The sequence below is a fragment of the Mustela nivalis genome (genome assembly GCF_964662115.1).
Source record: "Mustela nivalis genome assembly, chromosome: 1".
NCBI classification, from domain to species: domain Eukaryota; kingdom Metazoa; phylum Chordata; class Mammalia; order Carnivora; family Mustelidae; genus Mustela; species Mustela nivalis.
The window spans coordinates 83,436,141-83,457,350 of NC_139020.1; the positions used below are offsets into that span (position 1 = coordinate 83,436,141).

The 21,210-nt window shown below is 40.0% G+C and overlaps 1 long non-coding RNA gene across 3 annotated transcripts in view; it reads right to left on the minus strand.

The window, feature by feature from the left end:
• The window catches only part of LOC309842776, a 101,386-nt gene that overhangs the window by 78,313 nt on the left and 1,863 nt on the right, over positions 1 to 21,210 (minus strand). The window lies entirely within an intron of this gene.

The following is a 21,210-nucleotide window of genomic DNA, read 5'->3' on the forward strand; positions in this document are numbered from 1 at the left end:
AGGGTAGCAGGCTAACGGTGGCCAGAACAGGAGAATTCAGACCAGGATTCTGGCTTTGGTGCCCAAAGGGTCTCTGCTGCCCCAAGCCCTTGGTTCCGACAGCTCCCAGGCTCCATGCCTGGGTGGGGTCTGGTCATCCCCACCCCCTTTCGGAGCTTCTTCTGCTCACTCACATTTCTTGCTTGCAGGGTGCAGGAATGATTGGCAAAATTCAAGACTGTGACGGAACTCTGAAACAAGCAGGTGAGAGAGACACAATTCCCCAGGCTATGGGAGCATGGGATCAAAACCAGACATCACGATTTGGTGAGTAAGTAGAAGACTACAAACAGAATACTAAAATCCCAAACAAACGTAAAAGCAGTGTTTACAGAGTACCTCCAGTCCAGGGTCAACTACATGTGAGCATAAAGAGAGATCTGGAGCTGAGAGGAAGAGTAGGTGTGCATACCCGCAATCAGAGAGCCCTGACCCACATCAACATACCCCACACTGCATATTTAGTATGGAAATCTATTCAGAAATGATTGAGGCATATTAAACATTAGGTTTCTTCACTTACTGAAAGAGTGTATAGCACAGTAGTTAAGGGCTCAGGCTCTGGAACCAAGCATAACTGAGTTCAAACCCTACTTCCATGAGCTGTGCTTTTCTCAAGACAAATGGGAATAATAATAATACCCCTTCCTAAGATAATTGTAAAAATTAGATGAAAGGATGCACGTAAAATATTGAATATAGCATCTACCACATCCGGGAACTCAAAAATCACAAGCTGTTGTCAAGGGTTGTGGGTGAGTTCCTTTTTGGCTATCCCCACTAATACCAGCAAACATAGATAAGCTTAGTTCCAATACTTGTGGTTATGATTTTTTAAAATTCTGTCTTTATCTTTACTTATTTATTTTTTGCCCTGTGATGTTAAGGACAATGTTTTTGTTTTTGTAATTTTATGCAGTTGAAAGTCCCTGTAGAAATTCAAATGACTGTATTCATTTCTTTATCAGTCCTGCATTTCTGAAACAGGTAGCACAGAGTAGCATGTTTCTTTAGAATAGGAATCCATCAAAGTTCAGGTAGCCTTAAAGACGTAGCACATTGTCGGTGCTAAATAATGTGTCCTAATCATTAACGAATCTTTCTTCACATTTCGAGTTTTACAAAAAGTCTTGTATAGAAGATGTGTCAATGTGTGGTGATCGCTGTGCACAGTGCTGGAGTGTGTAAGCCACAGATGTTCACAGTGTCATCAGGGCGGTCCCTGCACCCCAAGTAGGTGCCAGGTCACCAAGGACATGGATTCTGTATTTCCGCTCTGTCATCTATCCTCACCGGGTCACCTTGATCCTCAGGCTGCTTGCCCTTGTGACGACTTCTCATCCAGATATAAGGGTACCCGAAGGGAGAAGGGGTGTCTATCTACCTTAAGGATTATGGAAGAAATATTGCTTCTCTGGAAGGAAGGATATCGTTCTCTTTTTCCCACCAAACAGGGGCCCCTTCCTAGTCCTGCATTCTCCCAGTAGAATTACATCATAATTTTGGTTAGAGAGATATTCAGTGTTTACACTCTGATGACTATTTAAGCATTATTCAGGGCTGAGTCAGATGGTACTTTACAATTTATATTCTCTTTCTTGTACAACTTTGGGCTTTCCCTGGAGTTAACAACTACCCATTTTTATTTACTTCTATTTGAACATACTACTTATTCAACCAAAAAGTCTCCATTAATCATCTAAATTCCTCTCCAGATGTTCAGAAACATGAGAAATGTATCAAATCATAGTCTGGAAGAATTTTCTCTTAGAGACTTCTGTCCTATTCTGATCAGAGCTAGCTGCCGTTTGGGGGATACCTGATGACATCATCCTGCAAGGCTCCTTTCTCTCTGTCTCTTCTTTCACCCCCACCCCTTTTGTTTAGTTTATTACTGAGTTTTGCGGTGCAGACCCTTCTGCAGCCTTCCTTCAAAAGGAATGGATCACAGGTAAATTTATAAGATCTCGAAAATGTCCTCATCTTCATTTGCTTGAGAGCTTGGTGGGTGTGAATTATAGGTTGTAAAACATTTTGTTTCTGACATACTTGAGAACATTTCTCCACTTTCTTCTAGCCTCTAGTTTTGCTGGTGAAAAATCCAGAACTGTTATGACTCATCACCCTTTGTGACATAATCTGTTTTCCTTTTCTCTAGAAACTTGTAGGATCATATCGACGCCCCTGTGTTACGAAATCTAATGAGACAATGCCTTGATATGTCTGATTTCATCTATGTTGATGGCCACTAGGTGGGCTTTTTCTGCTTCCTTTAGTTCCAGAAAATTTTGTTGAGCCATTTCTTTGTTGATTTTTTTTCAGTTCCGCATATAAACATTTTAATTTCCAATGTAATAAGCAAAACATAAAATTTTAAATGCTCGGTTTTCATTTCTTTGGTTATAGTGATGTGGAGTCTATTTTCATATTACCTTTACTGTTTTTATTTCCTACATTAATTACCTGTTTGTGTCTTTCATCTGTCGCATTCTCTTTCTTTCTAGCAGGACTTCCCCTACCTTTCGGTGGAAGATTCTTCAGCCATCATAAAAGTATCAAAAAACAAGAAGAACATAGGAAGACAACTCACATGATGCCACCCCCCAAAGATAGCCAGCTGCAGTAGATAATTTGATGTTTTCTTCCATCCTCCTTTCTTTTTTGTCCTAGCACATGATTGTGGATCATGTTGTAATCTGACAAAGTTGTGATCATCCTGTTTATACAATTATGTGCTCTGCAATTCTTTTTTGTTTGTTTGTTTTTAAACCTCTGAAGCAGGCACTTTCAAATGTGTGAATCACTCAATTCTTTTTAAAATTTTTTATCAAAGAGTTCTCTCCTATAAAATCCTAATTTTCACTAGGCCCACATAGCACTTGCTCTAAAATCAAGGCACAGAAAGAGCAGTATACCTCTGGAGACAAGTATAATTGGAAATTTTAAAAATAGTTCTGTGAAGAAAGGGAGTAGTTTAAGATAAGGGTTGTGAATCTCTAAGACTCTAAGCTCAGGAATTCCCCACTCTTGGCAGAGCTTCCTGATTTCTCTTTCCCTCAAGAACTGTACCTAGACCCTCTTAATTCTCTCCTTCCAACATTCAGGTGCCCACGCCACCTTCCTTTCCTCCCTGCCCATTCTAGATGCTGGTGGCCCAGAGGCCTTCAGCCCTGGTGAAGAAATCTCCAGATTTCTTCCTCCAGAAATCTTCATGACTCACTCCTACACCTCCTTCTAGTCTTCACTCCTTGGGCCCACACACCCACACCCACCTCGGGCCACACCCCCCGTTCCCTTTACCTTATTCCCATGGTTTCTTTTGTTCCTAACCACACAAGTGTACGGTCTTCAGTATTGATTCTGTGTCCCCTCTCCACCGCACTCCTGGGGTTAGAGATCTTTGTTATGTTCATTCATGTATCCCCAGAGTGACTAGGACAGTGCCTGGCACACAGCATGTGTCAATAACTTATTGATTCTGTTGAATGAATAAAATGATTGCTCAAACAAGCCCCCCACGTGCCTTTACTACCCTGGTTTCTCCCACCTTCGCTGTTGTCAATTTCCAGACTTGAATTTAACCAACACTCATTTTTTCAGCCTCTGATGCTGGGGCTTCTGCTATTTTCAGGCTGCTGAGGTCTGCCAAGTGGACCCACCACAAAACCCTATTGCTAAACCTCACGTGTGCCTTTGATCATACCTAGCCATCTTTGTGTTTAGCTCATGTTGCCTCCCTAGCAAATTCCACACTGTGATGTTCTAGAGTGCCTTTCTTTTTGAATTTGCATAGAACCAGACTGATGGCCCACCCATAGCCCACGTTCAGACTTGAGCTGTTGTTTTCATTTTTACCATACATTTTTCCAGCTCTTACTTTGTCCGTATATTTGTTGGCCTCTTTCCCTCACCTACTTCTAACGTAAGCACTCTTGCTGAATTTTTAGTCTACTCACAAGCTGCCTTAAATCCTTTTGTCGTGGGGCGCCTGGGTGGCTCAGTGGGTTAAAGCCTCTGCTTTCGGCTCGGGTCATGATCCCAGGGTCCTGGGATCAAGCCCCACATCGGGCTCTCGGCTCAGCAGGAAGCCTGCTTCCTCCTCTCTCTCTGCCTGACTCTCTGCCTACTTGTGATCTCTGTCTATCAAATAAATAAATAAATCTTTAAAAAATAAATAAAAAATAAAAATAAATCCTTTTGTCTTAATAGAGACAGTTGTAAGTTTGAGTTGTTGGGTTGGTTGGTTGGTTTAGTGTTCTTAAGTGATTTTATTTTATTTTTTTTTAAGATTTTATTTATTTATTTGACAGACAGAGATCACAAGTAGGCAGAGAGGAGGAAGCAGGCTCCCTGCCAGCAGAGAGCCCGATGCGGGGCTCGATCCCAGGACCCTGGGATCATGATCTGAGCTGAAGGCAGAGGCGTAACCCACTGAGCCACCCAGGCGCCCTCTTAAGTGATTTTAAAAAGCTCTTTGTAACTGAAGCTTAATAGCTGTGTTATATTCCATTATACAATAGTGTACTTAACCTATACTAATATTGAATGTAGATATATTTTTCCAGTTATTTTGTTATCATAAAAACTTAGAGACATAAATCTTTATTTTACTTTTCTGTGAATCCCGTCTGGTAGATTTCTAGATTTATTGGGGTCAAATGGTATAAATATTTAAGATTTATGATAAATTTTGTCAAATTTCTTTTCAGAAAAGCTGTACTGACTTATGTTCCTAGTCACAGTGATCATTTCATTATGCCCTCACCAAGACTAGATGTTCTCATTTTATCATTTTTTTCCCCCAACTGGATAGCCAAGGAATAGTTTTATTTTAACTGCATCTCTTTGCTCATTCATGTTATATATAATATTTTTTCACATATTCATTAACTATTTGTACTTGTCTATTTGCAAATTGCCTATTGATATTTCTTTTCTCATTCATCTATTGAGATATTCATGTTCTTAAACATTATTTATTTATTTATTTATTTATTTATTTATATTGACAGACAGAGTGAGTGAGCACAAGCAGGGGGAGTGGCAGGCAGAGGGAGAGGGAGAAGCAGGCCCCCCAAGGAACAGGGAGCCCGAGGTGGACTTGATCCCAGGACCTAGGATCATGATCAGATGCTTAATGGACTGAGCCACCCCAGGTGCCCCATGTTATTAAACATTTAGTGTGTGCATTTGATAAATTTAGTGTAGTAATTATGTGTAACATTCAGCAGAAGTAATTTTCCAGTTTGATGACTGCCTTTTCCTTCACTTTTGCCTTTTTATATATACACAGTTCTTTGTTTGTCTGTTTTTAAAGACTGACTTACTTGGGGGGTGGGCAGAAAGAGGGGGAGAGAGAAACTTCAGCAGACTCTGCACTGAGTGAGGAGCCCAACATGGGACAATCTCACCACTCCAAGATCACGACCTGAGCCAAAACCAAGTCCAACATTTAACTGACTGCACTACCAGGTGTCCCTGTACCCACTGTTTTTAAATCTTGTTAGAGCTATATATCATTGCCTTCGGAATCTTTGCATTTGCTTTTAGCTTTGAAGAGTCTTCCCTGACCCAGAAATTTGACACTGTCTTCTAGTTTTTGTTTCTGATAGTTCAAGATTCATGCAAGTTGTTCTTCATATGCAGGCCCGGCATGTGTGATCATATAAATATTTCCTCCAGCTAACCAACCACTAAATGTTCTGGTTTTCGAGTTTCCGCCGGACCAACCAATGACACCATTTCCCCCTCATGAATTAGAAACTGCTTACAAGATAAAGATACAATGTGGGCAGATGTTGTCTTCTTAATTCTGTAAAGCTGATTAGAACATGTAATTTTAGATAACCAGCCAGCAGACCAGCAGCCAGTTTATCGACAGGCCAGCAGATCCAAATGGGGAAGGAAGAGCTGGAGTCCCAAGTTCTCTTGTTTCTCTTAGAATTCTAAACGCCTTAGTCAGGCATTTCCTTCCCCCTCCTCTAGAAAGGAGAAAGCAAGGGCCTGGGAGTGGGACAGTGGGACTCCAGTGGGACTCCAGTGAATGACCCTGTACCTAGAAGCACACACTCAGGAAAACAGCTTCCCTCTATCCCTTCCTCCGACCCCACTCGCACCCGCCACCGACATCTCCCACCACTCACTAGAGAACCCTTCGCTGCCCTCCTGTTTTATGATACCATCTTCGTCCTCACAGTGGATGTTCTACGGGCTACTTCCGGCCTCTCCTGTTTCACTAAACTCTCCGCTAACAGTAGAAACAAATTGGTAACATTATTGTTCTTTTCTGTTGTCTTTTACTTTCTGGGAAAGTAAAAGACATTCCTCTTCTTCTTCTTCTTTTTTCCTCAAAATGTGTTAGTTATATTGTCTGTTATACTCCAGACGCACTTCAGAATGATTTTGTCATATTCCAAAAATAACCCTTTGGGGATTTTGATTGGAGTTATAACTATAAATTAATTTGGTAGGAATTGACATCTTTATGATATTCTGTTCTTCCATCCAAGAACATGGTATGGCTCTATTTATAGAAGCCTTCTTTTATATCTTGTAAAATCTTGTCATTTATTCATATAAATCTTTCATATTTTTTGTTAAGTTATTCCTAGACATTTCATCTCTTTTGTTGTTATTAGGAATGCAATATTTTTCCCATTATGTTTCCTCACTGGTTATAGTTAGTATATAGAAAATCTAGCAATTTTCAGATATTTATCTTTATAGGTGTGTGTGGATCTTTCACATATTAAGTCATTCTTTCCATCCTTTTATTAATGTCAGTATTCCCCCGGGCCATGCTACCAAACTCATCTTAGATCCCCTTTTTGCAGAACCCTGTGTTCTCTGTTCAGTCCTTACCATTCTTGACATCTTGGCTGACCACTCTCCTCCTTTAAAAAGCTATTATTATTATTTTTTAATTTTTTTAAAAAGATTTTATTTATTTATTTGACAGGCAGAGATCACAAGTAGGCAGAGAGGTAGGCAGAGAAAAAGAGGAGGAAGCAGGCTCCCCGCCGAGCAGAGAGCCCGATGCGGGGCTCGATCCCAGGACTCTGGGACCATGACCTGAGCCTAAGGCAGAAGCTTTAACCCACTGAGCCACCCAGGGGCCCCCAAAGCTATTATTTTTTAAATGCCTCTTGTGAGCCAGGAATTACGTTAAGTGCTTAAATTAGATTAGTGCTTTCAATCCTCATAATATTTTATTTTAGGTAGGTCTTATTCTACCCATTTTTACAGATGAAGCTGAGACCTAGAAGGATATGTAGAATTCCCCAAGGTCACACAATAAGTAAGAGGTAGTATTGGGTGTTCCTATGTTCAAGACCTTTACAGTCCTTGGTCATCTTCTATGACATTTTGTTTGCCTTGTTCCTTTTATCCTGTGTCTCTGTTGTTCATTTTGAAAACTGGGGACATTCTCAGTCATTTTTCTTTCAAATGTTTTTTCTGAAGTTTCCTCCTTCCACACTCTTTCTGGGACTCTGATGACATGAACGTCAGACCTTTTGATTTCCTCCCACGGGAGAAAGGGGCTCTGTTCTTACTACCCACTCCAAATCTTTTTTTCTCTGTTGTTGAGACTGGATAATTTCTATTGATTTGTCTTCAAATGTACTCACACTTTCTTCGGTTATCTGAGACCTGCTATTCAGTCCATCTGGAGAGTTGGTTTGTTTTTGTTTCTTTTTTTGTTTTGTTTTTTTAGTTATTGTATTTTTCAGTTCTAAAAATTCCAAGTAGTTCTTATATTTTTCTACTTCCTTGCTGAGTGTTTCTACCTTCCCATTCATTTCCAGACTGCTTGCCTTTACTTCTTGGAGCATTTCTATAATGACTCCTTAAAATTTTTAATGCCAAAATCTGTGTCATCTCAGCAGTGGCATCTGTCCCTTAGCTTTTTATGTGAGATGACATTGTCCTGGATCTCCTTATGACGAGTGATTTTGCAGTCAAATCCTCTACCACTGAGCTATACCCCCATGACGAGTAATTTTGGATTGTACCTTTGACATTCTACACTTGATCTTAGCCAAAAGGCCGAGAAGCAATGTACCTTTGACATTCTAAATGTATGTAAGGAGACCTGGGCTCATGCCTCAAGCCTATGGGAAATTTTGATATATTTTTTTAGCGGGCAATTGACCTGATTGGGGTCAATCCACAAGTTCCAACCCACCTTCTGTGAGTTGTAGTTCTAACAACAGTTCAGTGTTCAGTGACTTTGCGGGGCTAGTCAGATCTGTACCCTGTGTGTGCCATCCAGTGACCAGTGACAGACCAGCATGGCATCAGTCCACAGATCAGTTCTCACAGTCCAATAATCTGTTTAGGATCACAGAGATTCAAGTCCAGGTGAGCCCAGTAGAGAGCTACCGGATGGGGTTGATTTCCTGAACTGTTCTGTCCCCATGATCTTCTTCATACATTTTCATTCCTGGGGGATTCCCTTTTCAGTCTGGGTGTTTAGTTCCACCCTGTGCTGTCTAATTCCCACAACCCAGAGTATGTATACCTTCCCAAACACGCAATACGTACCCAGAATGATAAAGCCAATTTAAGTGTTATGTCCTCACCCCAGTCCCACGCCTAGACCAGTAACAGTCTGCAGGGAAGGATGCCTTGAGCTGATAGCTCACACAAGTTAGAACGTGACTCGGGGGCTGAGAATGGGCTGGACCTCTGACAAAATCAAGGTGCTGTGAAGAACAGGAACATGCTGTTGGGGTGAGTGAATGAGTAGTGTTTATAAATCACTCTTTCTTCCTTTTCTTCCCTAAACCATTAAATGTTACCATCACCTTCCTAATCACTTAGGCTTTTAAAATCTCCATGTTTTCTTTCCTGTGCTTCCCCTCCCCACCCACAAGCCTGTGAATATCCAGACAGGTGCTCAGCCCAAAGATGCCTCTTCAACATCTTCAACAAGTACTCTCTCTTTGCTGTGTTCTGTCTAGCCATTTTTAAAGCCTCCTCTAGCTTCCTTGGCCTCAGATTCCTCCTCTCCACACTCAGCTTCCTTAGCATTGTGGTCAAGCTTCTCCCCACCCCATCTGCCCTCTGCCTTTCCAGAAGTATCTGTTATGCATGGCCCTGGGGTCACCAGACACCCCTCTGCCCCACCTCCACCCCTTCTGCTACATTTGACTGAATGTCAGTCCTCAAACAGACCCTGCAGTTCCTGCCCTTTGTTCCAGCTGTGTCTTCCCAAAAGGCCCTTTTAACCCCATCACATTAGCCAAGGCTCAGTTCCCTGGAGACTCAGAGACCTTACCATGGTAGAACTGGTCTCAGTTGCCCTGAGGTCCACTGTTGTCTCCTTCACCAGGGCATGAGCTACTTATGATGCAAGACCAACTCTTACTCTCTTTGGTAGCCCCCACTGTGTCTGGCCTAGTACCCCGGATACAGTAGATACTCAAGATATGGTTGTTTCATTAGATTCAATGAAATGGGCTTGAACTTTTAGCCTCCAGTGTAACATTCTTGGAATCAATGCAATCCAGAAAAATTATTCTTCTAATGGACTTCTATGGGTATCTTGCTCAGAAAGGAATGTAATAAGAGAAATTATTCTCTCCCCAGCATAGCCTGGGCACTCACCTCTATGCAATTATAGTTCCCTATAATACTTCTCATTTTATATCAATTATCATTGTTTAATTATTTGGTAGGTATCTATCCCCCTCTAAACTTTGATATCATTCTTTGAAGGCAGAAACCGATCGTTATTCTTCTCCAGTGTGTGACTAACACCTACCACAATTTCAAGTTTGCTGAAAACACTCTCAACTACTTATTCCTTGAATGGAGTTCAATAATTAAGAGCTTCTGAGAAGAAACAGAAGTTTAAGTGTGTTATATAGCACTGTAAATTGCAGTGATAAGAAATAAACTCTGAAGTCTAGAAGTAAATGAACAAAAGAAAATGAGAAACACCATAAAATGTAGTCTGCCTTCATCAATACAATCTCAACTTACCTTCTCCCATTCTCTTTCACTCTCTTTCTTAACTTCCCAAATTCTTTCATTTTTTCTTTTCCTTCTTTGTTCATACATCAGATGGGAGTGCCAATTGTCTCCTTGTTTCCAGCCTCATCTTCTCACATGTGAATAGAGTCTTTAGCTTGTCATATGGCTGCCTAGGTAAAGCTGATATTTCTTTGTTCACCCCTTTGCAGCTTAGAGTAGTCATGTGACTAAATTCTGGCCAGTGGAATGAAAATAGAATGAAGTATGCAATTTTGGCGTTATACCATTGAGGAAAAGAAGTATGCTCTCCCTTTCCACTTATCCCCTTCCCAACACCTGAAATGCAAGTGTGATGGCTGGAGCTACAGCAGCCATGTTGACCCACAAGGTGGAAGCTCCATGTTAAGGCAGACCAAGAAGATAAAAGTAGCCTGGATCCCAAACCCCATGTTGCCACCAAACCCACCTTGGCTACTTCCACCCACATTGTTAATAAAGTGAGCTACAGAAATGCCTAATTTATTTAAGCTGCTGTTACCTTTGTCTTTAAAATAACATCAGTATTTACATCCTTAGTAATACAATGCACGACCATCTTTATGGTCATTTTTCCCAACCAAGATAAGAAGGTGGGGGGCGGGGGAGGATAAAGATACTTTTTGAAAAATCCCACACCTATAGACCAAAATTGTTGGCTAGTTACCTTGAGACAATACTACTTTCATCTGTAACCTATCTCCGGAGAGAATAATGTGAGCTCTAGGTGCAACATATCTCATTCTCAAAGGATAATGTATGTTACCACAAGGGAATTAATGCAAGCATAAGGTACTTTGTAAGAAGAAACCCATGTCTATCAATAGATGAATGGATAACACGTGGTACACATACACACACAAACACATACACAATGGATCTCTCAACCACAAAAAAGAATGAGATCTTACCATTCACAACAACATTGTTGGATTAAAGAGGGTATTGTGCCAAGTGAAATAAATCAAACAAACAAACAAAAAAATGCCATATGATTTCACTTACAGATTGAACCTAAAAAACAAAATAGACAAACAAAAAGCAGAAATAGACCCATAAATTCAGAGAACAAACTGATGGTTGACAGAGGGGAAGAGGATTGGGGGATAGGCAAAATGGGTAAAGGGGAGTGGGAGGTACAGCCTTCCAGTTATAGCATGAACAAGCCATGGGAATAAAAGGTATAGCATAGGAAATATAGTCAACAGTACTGTAATAATGTTGTATGGTGACAGACGATAGCTACTCTTGTGGTGAACATAGTATAACATAGAGACTTGTTAAATCACTATATTATATACGTGGAAATAATGTAATATTGTGTGTCAACTATGCTTCAATAAAAAAATACATTAAAATATTGATACCTTTTTTAAAAAAAGACATTTTTGGGGACACCTGTGTGGCTCAATTGGTTAAGCATCTACCTTCGGCTCAGGTCATGATCCCAATCGAGCCCCTCATCAGGCTCCCTACTCAGCGGGGGGGGGGGGGGGGGGGGTTGCTTCTCCCTCCCTTTCTGCCCCTCCCCCTTGCTTTTGTGCTCTCTCTCTTTCTCTCAAATAAATAAATAAAATATTTTTAAAAATCATAATAAAAAATAAAATTTTAAAAAGACATTTTATAAAATTTTGTAACATGTTCTATGTCTCAAAAACTTACAGATGCTTGCTATCTTGTGATATTTCTGTTAAAAAATAAAGCTGACCTTTCAGTATTTAAATGAGAAAGGAAAAGTTGTAACAATGTCTACTGAGAATTATTTTTGTTTTAAGTAAAGGGTTAGGAGTCTGTCCCCATTTGGACTTTTGCAACCAGAGGGAAAAAATCCAGCAATAGCATTACCAATTATTATTTAATGTTATCTTGAGTAGATAGCAAAAAGGAGTTCTACTGAAAAGCCTTTTGAATTATGTTTGTCTCTCAGGGTTCTGAATCTTTCATTCACTTCCCCCCAAAAAGAACGAAAGACTTACTTTAAGGCCTGGCAAAGCAAGGGAAATTATTGGCCAAGGATCCCCCTATAACACTTAGGGTGATAACACTTAGGGTGAGTACTGAGATAGTGTGCATCTCATTAATTTAGCTGTTGAGAATTTGATTGCTTACTAATATTTATGCAACTTCTCAAACTTATTAATGATAATAACTTCATATTTTGTATTTGAAAGAAACAATAGACTCCGCATTCTTAGATTTAACCTCATGGGTTTTTTAATCCATGAAAAATTTGGATGTGTACAATATGACATGATCTTACATTTTGCTGCATTTCACAGAGGAAATCTATGAATGTCAGGATCTCACCTTCAGGATTATGGCTATCCACTCTCTTCAGCAGAAAACTTGCCTGGTTTAAAGGACCTTGTTCATCAGAAATCTGGGGGCTTCCCTCTATAGAGGCTAGAGTTTACAGTGCCTGAAAGACCAAGAGAAGAGACCACCTCCTTTCAAAATCCTTTTGTTAGTCCTTAATAATAGAGAAACACAAGTGTTAGTTGCTGATCCCTTTTCTCTACAAATTATTCTCTTGCTAAAGGGACAGAGAAAATATTACTAGTAGATGTGCAGTTTGAAAGGAAGACTATCAGTTAAGAGATCTCAGACGAGGGTGGCCCTTCTCAGTAGCTTCCTGCATCAGAAGCCCTGGCGCATTCATTGCTCTAGTCAAGAACCTAGCACAAGAAGGTGCTCAACTAATATTTGTTGAATGAATAAATAGATGCTATGGATAATTCAGGGATGCGTAAGAAATATTCCTGCCCTTAAAGAGTTTACCAGTTATACAGACACAATACATAAATAAAAAGAAACCAATTTTCTAAGAAGCTAAGAATTGATACTGCTTGTAAGTACTGCAGCTTTCCTGGAAGGTAGTTCTTTAAGGCTTAGACGAAAACAAATGAAAAGTGAGAAGAGCCTTAGAGAAGAGTAGGTAGAGAGGAAGGAAATCCAGAGAGAAAGGTAGGCATGAATATGTAAGGTAGAGCCAAACACACTGGGTAGATATAATGGCAGAAGACGGTTGGGTTTGAGGGTGAGGTTAGAAAAAGAAGCTCTGTGTGGAAGGGCTGACCAGCCAGTTGGGAGCTTGAACTTTCCTCTGGGTCACAGGAAGCCATTGTGGTTTGCTCCCCTAGAGGAGAGAGCCGGGAGGGGGCAGGAAGACTCTTAGAAGGCAACTGCTCTCTGTACATATGTCCAGTAAGAGTCTAATGTGGCAAGATCAATACAGAAAAGAATGACACCGGGAAACACAGTGCACCACCCCTTTAGGATCTGGGAGATAACCCTGCAACACTTTTCACTGGAATCACAGGAAGTGAGTCTGACTGATGGGGGGGGGGGGCTACTTTGACCTAAGATGCACTAGCATAAATTCTAAAGTAGAAGAAAATTTCACCTATGAAACAGTTCTGTTAGCTTTGCCTAAAAATGTTTTTCAGAATATTCAAGTTCATTTATTTTTTAAAATACTGAAGAGAATACGGAAACAAGTAAAAATTACCCCAAATCCCACTCCAACCCACCAAGAGTACTGTTATTATTTTGGTGAATACCTTTCCACACATTCTTGTATGCACAGATACATACAAAGTATGATAGAATTTTATTAATTTGTTCCATATGTGCTGTTCCAGAATCAATTTTCCTCACCTCATAATATGTTGTAAATATTTTTCCATATTGATAAACATTGACCTACATATCATAATGTCAGTCTGTCTATATCACAATATTCTGTTAATGGATATTTAGATTCTCTCTAATACCATAAACTATCCTGTGATTAACCTTATTATGCATATAATTTCCCATCTGTATAATCATCTCCAAAATACAATCTAAGAGGTTGAATTGGCAAAGTCAAAAGTATATATATGGGGCACCTGCGTGGCTCAGTCATTAAGTATCTGCCTTCGACTCAGGTCATGATCCCGGAGTCTTGGGATTGAGTCCCCCCCTCAGGCTCTCTGCCTGGCAGGAAGCCTGCTTCTCCCTCTCCCAATCTCCCTTGCTTATGTTTCCTCCCTCGCTGTGTCTTTCTATCAAATTAATTAATTAATTAAATCTTTTTTTTAAGTATATATAATTTTATGTTTTGATACTTACTTCCAAACTGCCCTCCAGAAAAATATATCCCTTCATTTATTTACTCAAGAACTATTTCTGGAATATTGACTATGTACCACGCCCTTTTCTATATAGTCCCTGACCTCAGGGGCTGTACCTTCTAATATAGAATAACAGACAATAAACAAACCACTAACATGTAACATAATGTCAAGTAGGGGTAACTGATAGGAAAGCAAAATAAAATAGTAGTGGGCTGGAGAGTCACAGAGTGCGCGGAGGGGAAAGCGCGTTTTACACGAAGTGGTGAGGGAGCAAGGATAAGAGCCTTGTGATCGGTCCTGGAAGGTAACCGAGGGTAACAGTGGTACAGGGAGAAGGAACAGGAAGTGCAAAGACTCTGCCATGGGAACCTGCCCAGCAGCAGCGTGCTTCAAGGCCAGAAAGGCAGTGACGCTGGAGAGTCTTGGGAAATGTGGGTGCACACGCAGCCAGATCAGACCTGAGAGTGCACACGAGGAGCAGCGTCCGTGAGGGGCTTCCGTCCATTTGCAGAGCTGTTTGGATTCATTATGATATTGGCCAAGGGGATCTGAGGGTATTATAAAAGGAGAAAGACGGGACAAGATCTACTTTTGTGTTTTGCCCCTTCTGGGTCTCCTATTCATTAGACACTGTTGAGTGGATGTCTGTTTTCCTCCCCACATTTTCCCGCCATACACCCGGGGGCTGGTGAGGATGGGACACAGGTAATACTACCTGGGAGATAACTGAAGCTTTCCTTAAGTTTATTTTATAAGTCTCATTATGAGGTCTTACTATACCTCCTAACTTAAGCAAATGTGCAAGCTCCTTCTTCCAGGTTAACTAAACTGAAGCAGAAATTCTCTGCTTCCCTGATTGGAGACCTCTATCACCTTTTTGTTGTTGTTGTTTGTTTCCTTAAGATTTATTTATTTATTTGAGAGAGAAAGAGTGTGGAGAGGGAAAGTCTTATGCAGACTCCCTGCTAAGCATGAAGCCTGATGTGGGGCTCGATCTTGTGACCCTGAGATCATGACCTGACCGGAAACCAAGAGTCAAATGCTGAGCTGACTGAGCCACCCACGGGCTTGGGAACCTCTGTCATCTTAATAAAAATTCAGGCAGCAACATGGGCTCATTATAGCTGATTTATAATAATTTTTCCCAAGCCACTTAACAAAGAATCTTTAACACAGAAGGTGGCATAAATATAAATATTTACTGGATAAACAAAAGAATGTATTGACAAATATTCTTTAAAAGCACCTATACTTTGTAAAGTGCTCTTCTATTATTGTGATTAGCATCGATTTCAGAGGATACATTCTGACCCTCTTCTCCAGTTCTGAACCTCTTTGATGACAGCTCCCTGAGTCCTGACTTTGGGCATCTTCTTACATCTGTGGGGAAGGTCCAAGGAATTTAAATGTGATAAAAGAGAGCACTGACAGTATTTAGGACACAGGTTTGAGTAAACCCAAAGCTTCCTTCTGCCCCAACATACCTTCCTGAGCTCACAATTTCTGCTACAGTGATACTTTAGAAGTAATAGAAAAAAAATAAGACTAAATAAAACCCAAAGAAAGTTTTAAAATATTAACTTCAGGAGAAAAGGTTATTTGCTGACAATAGAAATTGCGATGTTAGTTAATTTACTGTTCTTCAAACAAAATTAATAGTAATGTTTTCTTTGGGTTATAAAAGTAATTCATATGCATTGTAGAAAAATGCTTCAATACTGAAAAGCATAAGGTACACAATAAAAATTACCTAATAATCCATTATCCAGGTACAGCCACTGCTGCAATTTTGTTAGATTTTCTTCCATTTTAAATGTAATTTTGATCCTACTATACACACATAGTCTTACATTTTTCTTTTCCCCTGACAAGTTCTGACTTTTTCCCAATAACACATTTCTTTTTTTAAGATTTATTTATTTATTTGAGAGAGAGAGAGTTATGGGAGGAACAGAGGGAGAGAATCTAAGTGTACTCCCCACAGAGGGGGCAGCCTGACGCAGCTCCATCACACAACCCATCTACCCAAAACTTGAGCTGAAATCAAGAGTCAGATCCCAACTGACTAAGCCACCAGGCGCCCCCAATAACGTTTTTAATATTCTTAGTAAAAGATATGTAATGTTTTAACTATGCCTCTGCTATAATTTATATTATGTGCCTATTACAGACAATTGTTTTCAACCTATATTATAAACTCTCACAGTGTTGCAGTGAAGACTCTTGTACATGATCATTGTCTCTTTTCAATGCCCTGAACCAGAGCCCAGAAGTGTAACTGTTTGGCCAAAATGTATGATATTTTAAAAATCTTTTGTCGGGGCGCCTGGGTGCCTCAGTGGGTCAAAGCCTCTGCCTTTGGCTCAGGTCATGATCCCAGGGTCCTGGGATCGAGCCCCACATCAGGCTCTCTGCTCAGCGGGGAGCCTGCTTCCTCCTCCCTCTCTGCCTGCTTCTCTGCCTATTTGTGATCTCTGTCTGTCAAATAAATAAATAAAATCTTTAAAAAAAAAATCTTTTGTCAAGTATTTCAAAAGTACTTTCCAAAAAGGTCATATTAATTTACACTCCCTTCCTATACTCTCCACCCTCCCTGTTACCCCATTATATGCTAAGAGACTAACAAAGATAGGCTGGATTCAAATCCCAGCCCCACTCTCCTAGGAAATTTATTTAACCTCATGAAAGCTCAGTTTCCTCATCTGTAAAGTGGGGATAGTAACGGTATCCAGCTCATAGGATGTTATAAAGATTAAATGAAAGGATAATATTGAATCACCCACTACAGTCCCTGGCATATAACACGTAGTCAGTAAGTACTATCAACTGGTATCAGTAACCAGTAAGATCACTCCTCTCGATTCACTCCTAGTCAACGTAATATCTGGGTGCAAAATCCCCTAACACAGTCGGGAAAAGTACCAAGCTTCCCAGTTTAATAAAACTGTTTATAGCTGAAGGCTGAAGTCATGCAATAGTTGTATCCACAAACGAAGCCTCAGTATTCTGAAAATAGCAGCCTCCGTAGTTACCACCTGGAAGCAAAGAGGATCTTCTGAAAGGTGTTTTCTGCCCTTTTTACATTATTTTCGTAATGGTATTTTTCTTATTCTTTCAAGGGAAACATATTTACTTCAGGGGCAATGGCTACAGTTTGGAAACTGTTGTTGCGCAAGCAGCTGCATAATTCACCAACAGGCCTCACAGGTAGGGACCTACTACATTTTAGCAGTAGCCTCTCAAAAGAAATCAATAGTTTTTGTTTTTTAGTTTGTTGTTGTTGTTTTTTAATCTCCCTGAGCAACTTAACTAAGAATTTCATTCCAATGAATTTGGAAAGTCTGCTGGAACTGGGTGTGGAATTCAATGAGTTTCTCGTTCGGCTGTCCCAGAATTTTTGGTTGAGGAGATCCCAAGATAAATGAAACCATTTGTAGAGAGCCTTTTATCAGATGGAGGCCCTAAACCTGGGGCATGAAATCGGTTTAGCTCTACTGAAATCCAAAATAGATCACTTTCAATTGTTTTTGAGAATACATTCACATTTTTTATATAGATACTTATTGAGTGTGGGAACATTAGTCTTCTGCTCTAGAGAGGAACAAAACTGTTCTGTTTGTTGTCTGAAAGGATATTACTACCACTGGAATAAATATACAGAATGTGTTCTAGATTCTTTGAAGTCCCTTGACATCGGGTAAATTTGTGTCATTATTTAGGAAAGAAACACTGGGATATTTCATGTAAAAACAACAGAGGAAATGAAATTGTAGGATATCAGTAAAGGTCCGGGCTGCTGTTTTCACCTGGGGTTTCTTTGGAAATCTTAGCTAAATAAAAAGCTTTGGTCTCCTGCCAAAAGGTAGCATTGGGGAACAGAAAACTGATTCAACTCTTCCCTTTCAGAAGTACAAATATGCCCAGTGTTTTCCTGTCCCATTTTCCTTCTCACTCTGAGATCAGTGTTATCAGACCCTATAAATTTCCCATGCAGTGGGTCACCAAATAAACAGAGGTATATGATAACAAACAGTTGAGTTGAATGTCTTCCTGTCTAACTGTATTGGCCAGAAGAGATGGGTCATTCCTCCCGTGAGACGGATTCGGGGAAAATTCTAATTTCGAGTTGTCCAGAACCTGATATACCCAGATTACTTCTAACTCCTCACTGCTACAAAGAATAACTTGCTGGACATTCTCCTATATGTCCCTGTGTGAGCCTGTGTAAGAATCTCTTGGAGATAGACACCCAAGGTAGAACACTGAGTCATCAGGTGTGCACATATTTAATCTGACCGAGCCACATGACTGAACATAGCTGCATCAGTCTACCTGCATTGTATAAATCATTCTACCATCTGACATTTCCCCCCAACACTTGTCAGTATCCAATGTTCTAATTTTTGCCAATCTAATATGTATGAAGTGATCACATTGTTTTTCCACTTGTGTTTTTCTGATTATAATATATCCGAGCATCTCATTATGCTGATTAGCCTCGAGGGTTTCCTCTCTGTAAATCATCTGTTCATTAGCTTTGCCAATTTTTACTGGAGTTTCTGTCTTTTTCTTGTTGACTTGCAGGAGGTCCAGGTCTATTCTCCTATTGGACAGTGCAAAATGTCTTCTCCCCATCAGTCAGCGGCCTGTTAACTGTCCATGACTAACAGGAATTAATACTACAGAAATTCTTCATTTGGGGGCACCTGGGTGGCTCAGTCAGTTAAGTGTCTGTCTATGGCTCAGGTCATGATCTCAGGGTCCTAGGATCCAGCCCCATATAGGGCTCTCTGCTCAGTGGGGACCTGCTTCTCCCTCTCCCTCTGCCCTTCCCTCATGCTTATGCACACATGTGCTCTCTCTCTCTAGCTCTCTCAGATAACTAAATAAGATCTTTTAAAAAAAATTCTTAGTTTTTCGGTAACCAAATTTATCAGTATTTTCCTTATGGCCTGGGGCTTTGCTGTTTTTGAGAAGTCCTCCCCATTCTTGAGTGACAAAGATAGCCTCCTACATTTTCATCGAGCACTATAACCATTTTACTTTTTCCCATTTTTCCTATTTAGTCCTCCAAGTGGCTTTACTATCTCTGTATGCTGTTTTAGGTTGGAATCCAGTTTTATATTTCACCACATAGTGAACATTTTCTGCTAAACAATCCATGCTTTTCTCATTGACCTGGGTGCCATCTGAATCTTATACTAACTACTCATAGGTACGAGTCTGTCTCTAATTTCTCTATTCCGTTTCAATGGTTTATTTGGCCATCCTTTTGCTAAACACTATTCTTATTACTATTGCTTTGAATGGCATGTTTGTATCTGGACTAATACCCCTGTTTATGCCTCCTCTACAAGTTTAGCTTGGATATTCACAGACTTTTATTGTTACATATATATTTTTTAGAGTAGGTTTATTATTAAGTTCCTCAGAAAATTATTTGTAATTTGCATTGGGATTGCATTGAATATGTGAATTAATTAGAATAGACTTGAGCTCTTTATGTATTAAGATCTTCCTCCCAAGGGTATGGAATGTGTTTCCATTTCAATTAAATCACTCTATGTTCTTGATTAGATTTTTAAATTTTTTTCCAAAGACTATTCTACACTTACACTAACTCATGTAATAATCACAACCACCATTTAAACTTTTATCACCATAACTTTCCAAATGAAGAAACTGAGCCCAGAGAAATAAGGAACTTGTCCAAGAACTCATAACAAGTAAGTAAAGTAAGTGACAGAGCCTAGCTTCAAACAGTTTATAGTCCATACTCTTAACCACTTGGACTGCCTCTCAATTTACAGGGAGTAACTTTATAGTTTGGCTGTTACTGTGAACGGTATCTTCTTTGTATTGTCATTCATTCATTATTTGGTATATTATTTTTATTATATTTTCTAATTGATTGTTGCAGTTGTAGAGAAATGTAGTTCGGGGTTTTTTTTTTTTTTATTTTGATTCCAGTATAGTTAACATACAGTGTTATATTAGCTTCGAGTGTACAATACAGTGATTCAACAATTCCATACATCACCCAGTGTTCTTTTTTTTAATTCCAGAAATGTAGTTGATTTAAAAAATTTGGTATTTGCATCCAGTGAAGTCGGTGATTTTTCTAAGTAATTCTAATTAGTTCTACATTTTTCTCTTGTTTCTGTTGCCCCCCCCCTTTTTTGGGGATATCTACTGTGTATCCCATTATAAAATAATGACCATTTTGTCTTTTCCTTTCCAATTTTTAAGTCTCTGTGTTCTTATTCTTGCCTTACAGCATTGGCCAAGACTTCCAATAAATGGTAGACTCTCTGTAGTAGTGATCACGGGCAAAGAATTTGTCTAAAAAAGCAGTGTTGTCCCAGAAGAAAGTTTTAATTTTATCTTGGTTGTACTATACACAGCATATCAGAGAACTGTTTCACAGAGCATAGGTTAGAAATTGTGTTTGGGAGGCGCCTGGGTGGCTCAGTGGGTTAAAGCCTCTGCCTTCGGCTCAGGTCATGATTCCAGGGTCCTGGGATCGAGCCCTGCATCAAGCTCTCTGCTCAGCAGGAAGCCTGCTTCCCTTCCTCTCTCTCTGGCTGCCTCTCTGCCTACCTGTGATCTCTGTTTGTCAAATAAATAAAATCTAAAAAAGAAAGAAAGAAAGAAATTGTGTTTGGTGGTCCAAAATCCATTCTAGGCAGACAGGCCCTGTACTTATCTATGCCACAGAAATTACTTTTCCATAGGGGAGGCATAGTTCAGTTGTGATGAATCTGACTTCATTCTGACTTTAAGTATATTTAATTCCGTCCTAGTGCCCTATAGCAACAACACAGCTCTGCACCTGTCACTTGCTTCACACAATCTGCTGGATGCAATTGTTTCTGACAACACATGGGTCTCTATCCCCATGGGGGAATTCACAGACAGCACCACTGCAAGGAGCCTTAGAGAGCAACCAGTGCTCTCATTTCACACACATCTAAAAGTCCCTATAGTGGGTGCCTCCTCACCCTTGAACAGATAGATGATCCGCCCTGGGAGCCTGATG